General features: G+C 44.9%; 1 long non-coding RNA gene across 1 annotated transcript; it reads right to left on the bottom strand.

The window, feature by feature from the left end:
* Positions 1-297: 297 nt before the first annotated feature.
* Positions 298-8,471, bottom strand: LOC113880869. The gene is made up of 3 exons (XR_003507856.1): positions 7,852-8,471; positions 6,993-7,111; positions 298-1,484 (listed from the first exon to the last, which is right to left on the bottom strand). It is a non-coding gene; the product is annotated as an uncharacterized LOC113880869 (long non-coding RNA).
* Positions 8,472-10,619: the final 2,148 nt, after the last annotated feature.

Here is a 10,619-nt window from a genome sequence, read left to right as displayed (position 1 = left end):
CTCTCCAACTCTGTGTGCCCACAAGAGCAGAGAGTGTGTCTTTACTTTGGGTTTCTGCCCTGAACATCTTTCCACCCTCTTGTGCTCTGCCTAACTCCCACAATTGGGTTAGACATCTCTCCTCAGTATTCCTGTAAGCTCTTTTATGTACAGAGCACCACATTTTTCATATTATATTTTCACTCAGTTGTTCAACAGCCTGAGTAACTGCCATGTACAAGTGTTGTTCTAGGCACTGAAGGTACAGCAATGAACAAGACAAAAATGAAAAAAAAAAAAAGAAAGACAAAAATGCCTTCAAGGAGTTACAGTATATTCTAACAGGTGGAGATAGGCAATAAAATAAGTAAATTGTAAACTTTTAAAACGTAGATATGTGCAAAGGGTAAAAACAGGGCAAGAGAATAGAATAAGGACTGACAGGGAAAGGTGATAACTTTTAATGGACTGGTAAAGGAAGACTTCATTGAGAAGGTGGCATTTGAGTAGATTTGAAGGTGATGAATGAACAAGCCATATGAGTATTTAGGGGAAATACTCTTCAGGTGAATGGAACAGCAAGTGCAAAGGCCCTGGGGTGGGGGCTTGGTATGTTTGAGAAACAGCAAGGCTACCAGTGTCAGTAGAGTGGAGTAAACTCCAGGGAGAGTAGCCGCCATTGAGGTCATCACAGGGTTTACAGGGAAATAGGGGCCAGAGGCTATTGCAATTATTTACTGCTGCATAAGGAACCACTCCACAGCTTAATGGCACAACACAGTTAATTATTTCTCACAATTCTGTGGTTTGACCAGGCAGTTATTATGCTGGTCTCACCCTGTGGTCCCTAATGTGGCTGATAAAGCAGAACACTAGGATGACTGGGTTGGGCTTCTCTCCCATTGTGGTTTCTCGCCATTCAGTTGTTTGGCCCACCCTCCTTATGTGACAGATGGGTCCCCAAAGGGAGCATTCCAAGGGGACCAGCCCCAATGTGCGAGTGCTTATCTAGCCTCTGCCTGCATCACATTTGCCGATGTGATTGGCCAAAAACACATTCCATTGGCCAAAAACAAAGCAAGCCTCGTGGCCAACCTCAGAGTCAGTATGGGACTGACTTCATCCAAGAATGTGATTACCAGAATGCAGGAGTCATTGGAGGAGGCCACAGCAGAGGCTCAGGGATCCTGAGCCTAAACTCATGGAGAGAGTGAGGCAAGAGGTGTACATGATTGATGGGCTGTGGGGTTGGGCTGGAGTAGAGGAGAGAGGTCAGGTCAAGAATGTTGACCACATTCCTGTGATCGAGTTGATTTACGTTGTCCTCTGGTAGAGCCAAGGGGTCACTTGGGAGGACTGTAGTTCTTCATCATTTCCATCATCCTGTTTCCTTGTATGTGAACAGTTGGCATCTTCTCAGTTGTACTTAAGGTACTGTGCAAACACAGTTCAAGATAAGCCTCCAGGCTGAATCTCCAGCTAGACTGCTTCCTGTTAAGCTGCACCTAGGTAAAATTTTGGAATTACTACAGACATTGTAAATAAAAGGAAATAAGATCTAGTGAATCCATTAGACAGACCAGTGGATTACCCAAATTTGAAACAAATAGCGATACATTACAGGGAACAGATAGCTGCCAAAATAATTGTTCATTGATTAATGCAACAGATATTTGCTGAGTACCTGTCATGTGCTGGACATTTGGTATCACAGGCATTAATGACATTCTGGAGAGGACCCTGAAATCTGCTCACTGAGTCTTATTTAACAATTGGCTGTGATAATTGCTTCCTTTTAAAAATGTTCATAAAAAAATCTTTTAGATAGTCTTTCCTAGACTGTCATCTTCCTTTTTATCTCCCTGTTGTCCATGGCATTTGGAATCACTTCATTGCTTTTCTGATTATTTTGCTTTTCAAAGTAAAATCAGTTCAGTTCAGTTCAGTCGCTCAGTCGTGTCTGACTCTTTGGGACCCCATGAATCGCAGCACACCAGGCCTCCCTGTCCTGGCGTGAGTAGGACACGTGAGTAGACTCCCAGAGTCTACTCAAACTCATGTCCATCAAGTTGGTGATGCCATCCAGCCATCTCATCCTCTGTCATCCCCTTCTCCTCCTGCCCCCAGTCCCTCCCAGCATCAGGGTCTTTTCCAGTGAGTCAACTCTTCGCAAGAGGTGGCCAAAGTATTGGAGTTTCAGCTTTAGCATCAGTCCTTCCAATGAACACCCAGGACTGATCTCCTTTAAGATGGACTGGTTGGATCTCCTTGCAGTCCAAGGGACTCTCAACAGTCTTCTCCAACACCACAGTTCAAAAGCATCAATTCTTCAGCACTCAGCTTTCTTCACAGTCCAACTCTCACATCCATACATGACCACTAGAAAAACCATAGCCTTGACTGGATGGACCTTTGTTGACAAAGTAATGTCTCTGCTTTTTAATATGCTGTCTAGGTTGGTCATAACTTTCCTTCCGAGGAGTAAACGTCTTTTAATTTCATGGCTACAGTTACCATCTGCAGTGATTTTGGAGCCCCCCAAAATAAAATCTGACACTGTTTCCACTGTTTCCTCATCTATTTCCCATGAAGCGATGGGACCAGATGCCAAAATCTTATTTTATACATTTTCTTCTTTTTGAAAATGATCTATGCTTGTTTAGAAATACCTGAACACACAGATAAGTGGAAAGAAGAGTGTAAAAATCTCTCAAAATTCCATCATCCTGAGGGCATCACTCTTAACATTTTCCTAAACAGTCTTCAGACATCCCTCAGGGGGTATATGTACATGATACAATTACTGGTGTTGGGCTGTAACCTGGTTTTTTAGAATCCCATTTTGTGAATGTTCAAATTTGTGCAATCCCACAATGATGGATACTTAGCTTGTTTCTAATTTTTAAACTAGGATTAGATAATTTTTTATTCCCTGATTTTAACTGCCCTCCCAGGGGTTTTCCGTTTTCTCTGGGACATGTTTTTCTAGTTAGCTGAAGATACTATCTTTGTCGGCTTTTTTTGGTCTTGTCAGTTTTGATCATTGATATCTGTTTTATTTAGACCTGTGATAGGAGTTTCTAAGTGGTTTTCAAGTAATGTGTGATAGACTTTTAAAGGCCTCATTCAGTCTTTTCCTTAAATGTAGTGTACATTTGATTGACTAAACCATCACCTGAATAGCTGTGTGGTAGGTTCCTAGGCTGGCCAGTTCACTTTGTATTGTTGAGTTGAATTGTGTGTAACCATGGTTACCAGGCTTGCTACCAGTCCCTCCTTAAAGTGATTTCATACCATCAGCATTTCCAGCCCCAGTGAACCTTGGCTGGCCTGGGTGTTCAGGGGTTAAATTCCCTCCAGAAGTTCTGTGCCTTGGCTGGCATTGTGGGTAGGGTGTGAGGTGGGCAGTGGCCTAAGTGGGCTTCTGCTCTACTTCTTCACTGCCTCATCCTGAGATGGAATTCTGGGCAGTGCCCTGTTATTTTAACCCTGTCCCATTGCACATGAATCCTTTGTTACGTGACTGCCTCTCTACCCTGGGCTGTGACCATCTCAAAGGGGGAGCCTATCCTATTGGTCTGTGTCGCCCAGGTATCCTGTGCAGTGCCTGAGAAATGTTTGCTAAATGAATGACTGAGTGAGTAAAGGCAAGGAAAAAACCCTGATATTTCCACTCAAGCAATGTTTTGGTGCTAAGTGCAGGGGATGAGGAAAAAGGTGGGGAAGGCCAAGTTACAGAGACACACAGCCTTAGGTGTGTGGGCTTTGGAATGGGAAAACCAAGATTCAAGTCTGTGCCAGACAGCCTAGCAGCTGCATGACCATGGGCAAGTCACTCAATTTTTCTGCACTCAAGCCTCCTTATACATAAAAGGGGATTAATTCAAGTAACAGATTGATTCAATAAGTATTTATTGAATGCAACGTGCTAGACACTGTTCTAGGTGCTGAGGAATCAGCAGGGAACAGTGTTATTTGTGGCAGCCATGGGCTCATGCTGTTCAGAGCACCTTTAAGAGAGAAACTCTTGAGAACCATGAAGCAGCTAACTTTAGCATGCCTCCTCTGCACTACCACGTTCATCCCAAGGCTTCAGTGAGGGTGTAGGCCACTGCAGCCTGGGCTCTTCTCATTCAGTCCTTCCTTCCCTTTCTGTCTCCGTAGGGTCAGATGTGTATCAGGGTCGATAGCTTTTCTGCCAACTCCTGCTCCTGCTCCTTCATCCTTCAGAGATGGGTCTCCCACTAAGTCTCTTGTATGTCTAATTCTGTCTTGCTATCAGTTCCTTGGACAGTGCAGACAAATAAAGCTCTGTTCTCAAGAAGTTTACCTGATGGAAATCAAGTAGGACATACCTTAGAAGGTTGTGGTGAGGATTAAAATGAGATGATATTTGAGAATGGCTTAGCCAAAGGCCAGTATCCACTAAGACTCAGTCAAGGATACACATTGTTGTTTCTATTATCACTTCTTCACTGACTTTATTCCCCAGGTGAGCAGATGGAGAATGCTATCTTTCAGGTATCAGTTTCCTTGGTTGGTTCAACCCAGTGGACTGCCCCTATATCCCGTGTCCTTCAGGGTTTCTTCAGGAACAAAAGGCTAGAAAATGAAAATGGGAAATAATGGGAAGATACTTTATGGCCTTCAGAAAGTGAGGCTGGACCTTCCAGAAGAATCTTCTGACTCTAAGAAGGTCCAAATGTGGAGGGCAAAAAGCCTGAATGGACTGTCTCTGAAGTCCGTCCTTGGCTGAGAGTAGCACTGGTCACTCACTGAACCTTGGAGGAAAGAGCCACAGGGCAGTGGAATGTGGTAAACATGGGTGCAAGAGTGTGGAGCCAGGCTCCTCTGTGCAAATCCTAGCCCTGTCACTCACTGCTTACCTCTGAGGCTTGCTTTGAGATTTACAGCAATAAAGATAGAATGCTCAGCACAGAGTAAGTGTCTGAAAACTGTTGGCCCCCTCCTGCTCCCCACCCCCAACACTTTTATTCTATTATACTTGGAATAGTTAACATCAGTGTAACTTCTCTGTGTTGGAGAATTATGGTCAGGGCCTGGACTAAGGAGGCACTGTCCTGATCTCTGTGGGTTATTGTGAAGGAGGCAAATGTCCCAGGTGTGAAAGGAAGGGTGTGTGGGCTTGCAAGAGGAGTAGGGCTTTCACTGGGCAAATGTTTATTGAGCAGCCACCATATGCACCCCCTCCGCTGGGTGCTGAGTTTATGAAGGTGATCAGGACACAGGCTCTGTTCCTCAGGGGCTCAGATACTGACTCGGAAGCCAGGGGTAGACAAACAGGTCTGTTCTGTAAATAGTGTACTGGGTCCCATGATGGCAACGGACAAAGCTTGGGAGCCTATGACCATGGGTGGAACGGTTCTTGCCATTGCTCCCCTCCCAGACGGAGTGAAGCTTCTGTGCTGCTGCTGCTGCTAAGTCGCTTTAGTCATGTCCGACTCTGTGCGACCCCATAGACAGCAGCCCACCAGGCTCCCCCGTCCCTGGGATTCTCCAGGCAAGAACACTGGAGTGGGTTGCCATTTCCTTCTCCAATGCATGAAAGTGAAAAGTGAAAGGGAAGTCGCTCAGTCATGCCCGACTCTTAGTGACCCCATGGACTGCAGCCTACCAGGCTCCTCTGTCCATCTCGATTTTTCTATAGTGCACCGTTACCCCATGGGCACTTAAAAGGTGTCTCCCTTCCCTGCCAGATGGGACTCTGTGAGAACGTGACCCCTGAGCGCCCTGCTCCTGTGTGCCTCCAGGGCGTGGTGCAGTGGTCTTCTGTCTCCTTGTTGTAAACAAGTATGAAACAGTGGTTATGTGGAGTCAATGGGGTCATGTTTATCAAATGTACATCACCTTATAAATGTCATTATTGTATACTTTTCTAATTGGCCTAGTCTTTTGTGGATTATTGTAGTGAGCTGTGCAGTCTTTGAACTTTCTTATATGGTTATGTGGAGGATTAAGTAAATATATATATTATTAGAACAGGCCCTACCTATCATGTCATAAACACTCAAAAAGTCTTCGGTAAATCAAGGGATATAAAATTTCAGTTATGTAAGATGAGTAAGTTCTAGATAACATAGTGACTATAGTTAACAGTGTGTTGTATATTTTAAAACCTGGTAAGAGAATAGATCTCACCACAATTACATTCTTCTTGTAAGAAAGAATTGTTCTTATTGCAATTAAATACATTCCCCCCAAATTGAAATAAAAACAAAACAAAAACCCCACGAAGGACAAAGATATGTATAGGAAAAACAGAGGCAGTGTTATAACCTTATAATAGAGTGCCAAGAACAAATATATAACTCCTAAAATTTATCATTCACATTGGTTTAGAACCCATTACTATTTCAGAATAAAGTAAAAAAATGTGTGTGGGGAAAAAGTGTTAGATATTATAAATATTACCATTACTGGTAGTTTTTTGTGTGTCATTTTCTGATCAGAATTCTGGGAGTCAGAGAGCCGAAGCACCGTGCGAGGGACCACAGAGCTACATGTGGGCAGAGCAGCACAACCAAGTCTTCTGAGTCCCAACCCAGTGCTCTGGGACATTCTTGGAAGTATCCGCCAGGGGGCGTTCTTCACCCGAGATAGGATCCAGCCTAGACTCCAGCGGCAGCCTTTTCTCACCAGGAGAACCTAGTGTTCTAGAGCTAGTAGGGAGTTTGACCAACTGTAAGCCCTTGTTTAAGAGGGAGAGAAATAAAGCTCTGAGAAAGTATGTCTCTGGGCCCAGACTCACCCACAGCCACCAAGTGGTGCTGGGATGTTTGCCCACTTTGCCTGTTTCCGAATCTCATTTGCTTCCTGCCTTCTTGTGTCATCCCTTGCCCACACCCCAGCAGACACTCTGGACTCTGCCCTGCAGAGCTGGGAGCTTCTCTGCTAGGCATTTGCAGGGTTCTGCTGCCTAGGGGTGAAGAAGGTGTTTGGTAGCAGGACAGGGGTTGAGGCAGGCTGGGGAGGCCTCCCCCTGCATTTCTTACCATTTTCTGGAGTCTTTCAGGGTGCTGTGTGCACTGCTAAGGGCGGGGATCCAGGAAGTAAGCTGCCTTTGTCCAAACCCTCGTCCTCTCCTTACCAGTTCTGTGTCTCATCGTCCCATCTGTAAGACAGGGGTTATAAAATACCTGTCACACGGGGTCTTTGTGAGGATTGAGTTAGTATGTGCAGAGCACTTGAAATAGTTGTAAGGACGTAATTGCCATCAAAGTGTTAGTTCTCAGCATCATCTGGCATCCTACCTGGATACAGGAGTCGATGTGAGAATTCCATCATACTCCTCAGCTATTCACTGGTCTGTAGTATCCTTTCATAATAACCATCTACTTGCAGTTAGGCTGTGATTTCACTATCTCAGTTAATCCACAGAGCAACTTATGGATACTATTATTGTTCCCAACTCAGGATTGAGGATTAGTCAAGACTAAGGCAGGGTCACTTTACCAGGATCACACAGAAAGGGATGGACTAGACTCACACTCAGGCCTGTGTGATGTGAAAGCTGAGGCTTTTTACCGCTACAAGGTCTGACCTCCTCTTGAAGCCAATTAGAAACGATAAAGTCAGGCCCCCGGAGTGGCCCCAGGCATCAGCTCTGCTCACTGCCTCTCTGCAGGACCTCTCTCTCTCAGAAGCAGTCCTTCTGCAGGGTGAGGTTTCCTAGCACTCTTACCCTGGGAGACAAAGCAGCAGATTTCACAGAGGTCTCCCTGCTTCCTGGCAAAGACACAGCATGCTTTGACTGACAAGGAGGCCTCTTCAGATTAGAGCTGAGTTAGCCACCCAGCCTTCAGTGGCACCTTCCCAGCCTCCCGTTTCTTCTGCAGCCTGAAGGCCACTTACCTGAGCAGGCTGTGTGCCTGCTGAGTTCGCTGAGTTCTGGGCGATCCAGGGTGTAATGTGAGTTCTCAGTGACTCAGACCAGCCTATCTGGGACTTTTCCTCTCTTGGCATGTGAGAGAGCCTGCAGCATTGACATCTTTTAGCTGAAAAAGAAACAGCAGGCACCAACCTACAACTGCAGAATTGCAGAATGTCAGTCAGGCCTAGAAGTGACCACAGGATGCAGAGAAAAGGACCCTGATTAAGGAAGTCTCTTGGTCAGGATCACATTGAGCAGGAAAGACGGTGCCTGGATTTAAGCCCTTACTTATCCTTGGTACCTTTCCTGGTGCCTCCAGCTCTCAGGGGTGCTGAGAAGAGGGCTGAGCTGAGGCGGGGGTGGGACATGCATCTAAGCCCTAAGTGTATGTGCATTCAGCGCTCTCTCTCTTTCTCGTATGTGATGAGGCTTTCTCAGTCTCAGCACTAGTGGCATTTGGGGTTGGATAATTCCTTTTTGTCTGACAGCATTTGGCTGTCCTGTGTTTAGCAGCATCTTGGGCCTCTACCCAGTAGATGCCAGTAGCACCCCCTCAGTCCTGTGACAACCAAAAATGTCTCATTGTTGTTCAGTTGCTAAGTCATGTCTGACTCTTTGCGACCCCATGGACTGCAGCATTCCAGGCTCCCTTGTCCTTCACTGTCTCTCAGAGTTTGCTCAGACTCTTGTCACTTGAATCGGTGATGCTATATAACCATCTCATCCTCTGCCACCCCCTTCTCCTCCTGTCGTCAATCTTTCCCAGCATCGGGGTCTTTCCAGTGAGTCTGCTCTTCTCATCAGGTGGCCAAAGTATTGGAGCTTCAACTTCAGCATCAGTCCTTCCAGTGAATATTGAGGATTGATTTCCTTTAGTATTGACTGGTTTGATCACTTTGAAGTCCAAGGAACTCTCAAGAGACTTCTTCAGCACCACAATTCGAAAGCATCAATTCTTCGGTGCTCAGCCTTCTTTATGATCCAGTTTTCACATCTGTACATGACTACTGGAAAAACCATACAGACCTTTGTCGGCAAAGTGATGTGTCTGCTTTTGAATATGCTGTCTAAGTTTGTCATAACTTTTATTCCAAGGAGCAAGCATCTTTTAATTTCATGGCAACAGTCACTATCCACAGTGATTTTGGAGCCCAAGAAAAGAAAATCTGTCACTGTTTCCATTTTTTAGCCATCTATTTGCCATGGAGTGATGAGATCAGACGCCATGATCTTAGATTTTTCAGTGTTGAGTTTCAAGCCAGCTTTTCACTCTCCTCTTTCACCCTTATCACAAGGCTCTTTAGTTCTTGGTGGCTCAGTAGCTGCCAGGGCTTTTTAATATGAGGACTTGGAAGTCCCAGGATGTCATTCCCTCTGTTGTATTATTCTAGTCAAAGTGATCACAGGCACAGCCCAGACTCACAGGGAGGGGACACAGGGTCTGCCTCTGGAAGGGGAAGAGGCACACGTGTGCCACACAGGGAGGGAAGAGTAGAATAATTGGGGCCACTTTGGGATACTGAATATCACAGCCAGATTTTCATTCCAGAAAGAATGTTCTGTCAGTATGGTGGAAATGGGTAGAAGAGGGCAAGACCAAAGACATGAAGCTGAATTATGAAGTAATAGCTCCAACAACTTTCATTGAATTGGTCACTCAACAAATGGAAAAGACTGGAGTAATTATTTTGTTAATAACAATAAGCCAGTAATCATACTATCCTACTTTTACTGAGTACATATTATATGCCGAGCACTGTGGTAAGTACTTTTCTATACAATTTAATCCTCACAGTTAGCCCATGAGATACATTTCTGTTTTACCTTTCTGAAACTGAGATCAAGTGTGTTAGTCACCTTAGGCTGCCATTAAAAGGTAGCTTAAACAACACATTTTCTCAGAATTCTAGAAACTAGACATTCGAGATAAGGTGTTGGCTTCTTCTGAAGCCTCCCTCCTCGGCTTGTAGATGGCTGTCTTCTGCCTGTATCCTCACATGGTCTTTCTTCTGTTTGTGTCTGTCCTAATCTCTTTCTATAAGGACACCAGTCCTATTGGATTGGGGCCTCCCACCTGACCTCGTTTTACCTACATCACATTTTTAAAGACTCTGTCTCCAAATACAGTCACATTCTGAGGTAACTGAGAGTTAGGGCTGCAACAAAGTTTTTGAGAGGCTACAATTCAGCCCGTAGAGTCAGGTAATTAGCCTCTGCTCATGTAGTTAATAGGTGGGAGGCCAGAATTTGACCTGGTCTGTCTGACTTAAGGCTCCTGTTGTTAACTACTCCTTATAGTATCACCCAAAGTTGTTTTCAGTTCCATTACCAAGCAGAAAAGAATAAGGTGGAGGAAGATACCAATCCTGTAGAGCTTTGCATTTAGAACATAGTTATTTCTGATGGAAGAGCAGGGCTTGAGTTCCAGTTACCTGTTTTGTGTCCTTCACCTGTCATTCTACCACAGTGATCTTTTTGGAAGGGTACTGAAAGGTGGCAGGGTGGCATATCCGGAGAGAACCATCCTAGGGGATGGTGGTGGTGATCGCTAATACTTTATGAATGTGTCCAGTGTGCCAGGCAGAATGCTAAGTGCTTTACATGCGTTATTTAATTCTCACAATAATTCCATTAAGGGGGTATTATTATGTTTCCTCTGTTACATATGGGGAAACTAAGGTAGAGTGGTGCATTAACCTCCCCAAATTCACCTTGTTAATAAGAAGTGGCAGAGTCAAGCTGAATATTC

This window comes from Bos indicus x Bos taurus, chromosome 22 (assembly GCF_003369695.1).
Source record: "Bos indicus x Bos taurus breed Angus x Brahman F1 hybrid chromosome 22, Bos_hybrid_MaternalHap_v2.0, whole genome shotgun sequence".
NCBI classification, from domain to species: domain Eukaryota; kingdom Metazoa; phylum Chordata; class Mammalia; order Artiodactyla; family Bovidae; genus Bos; species Bos indicus x Bos taurus.
This window is presented reverse-complemented; position numbering and strand designations above follow the sequence as displayed.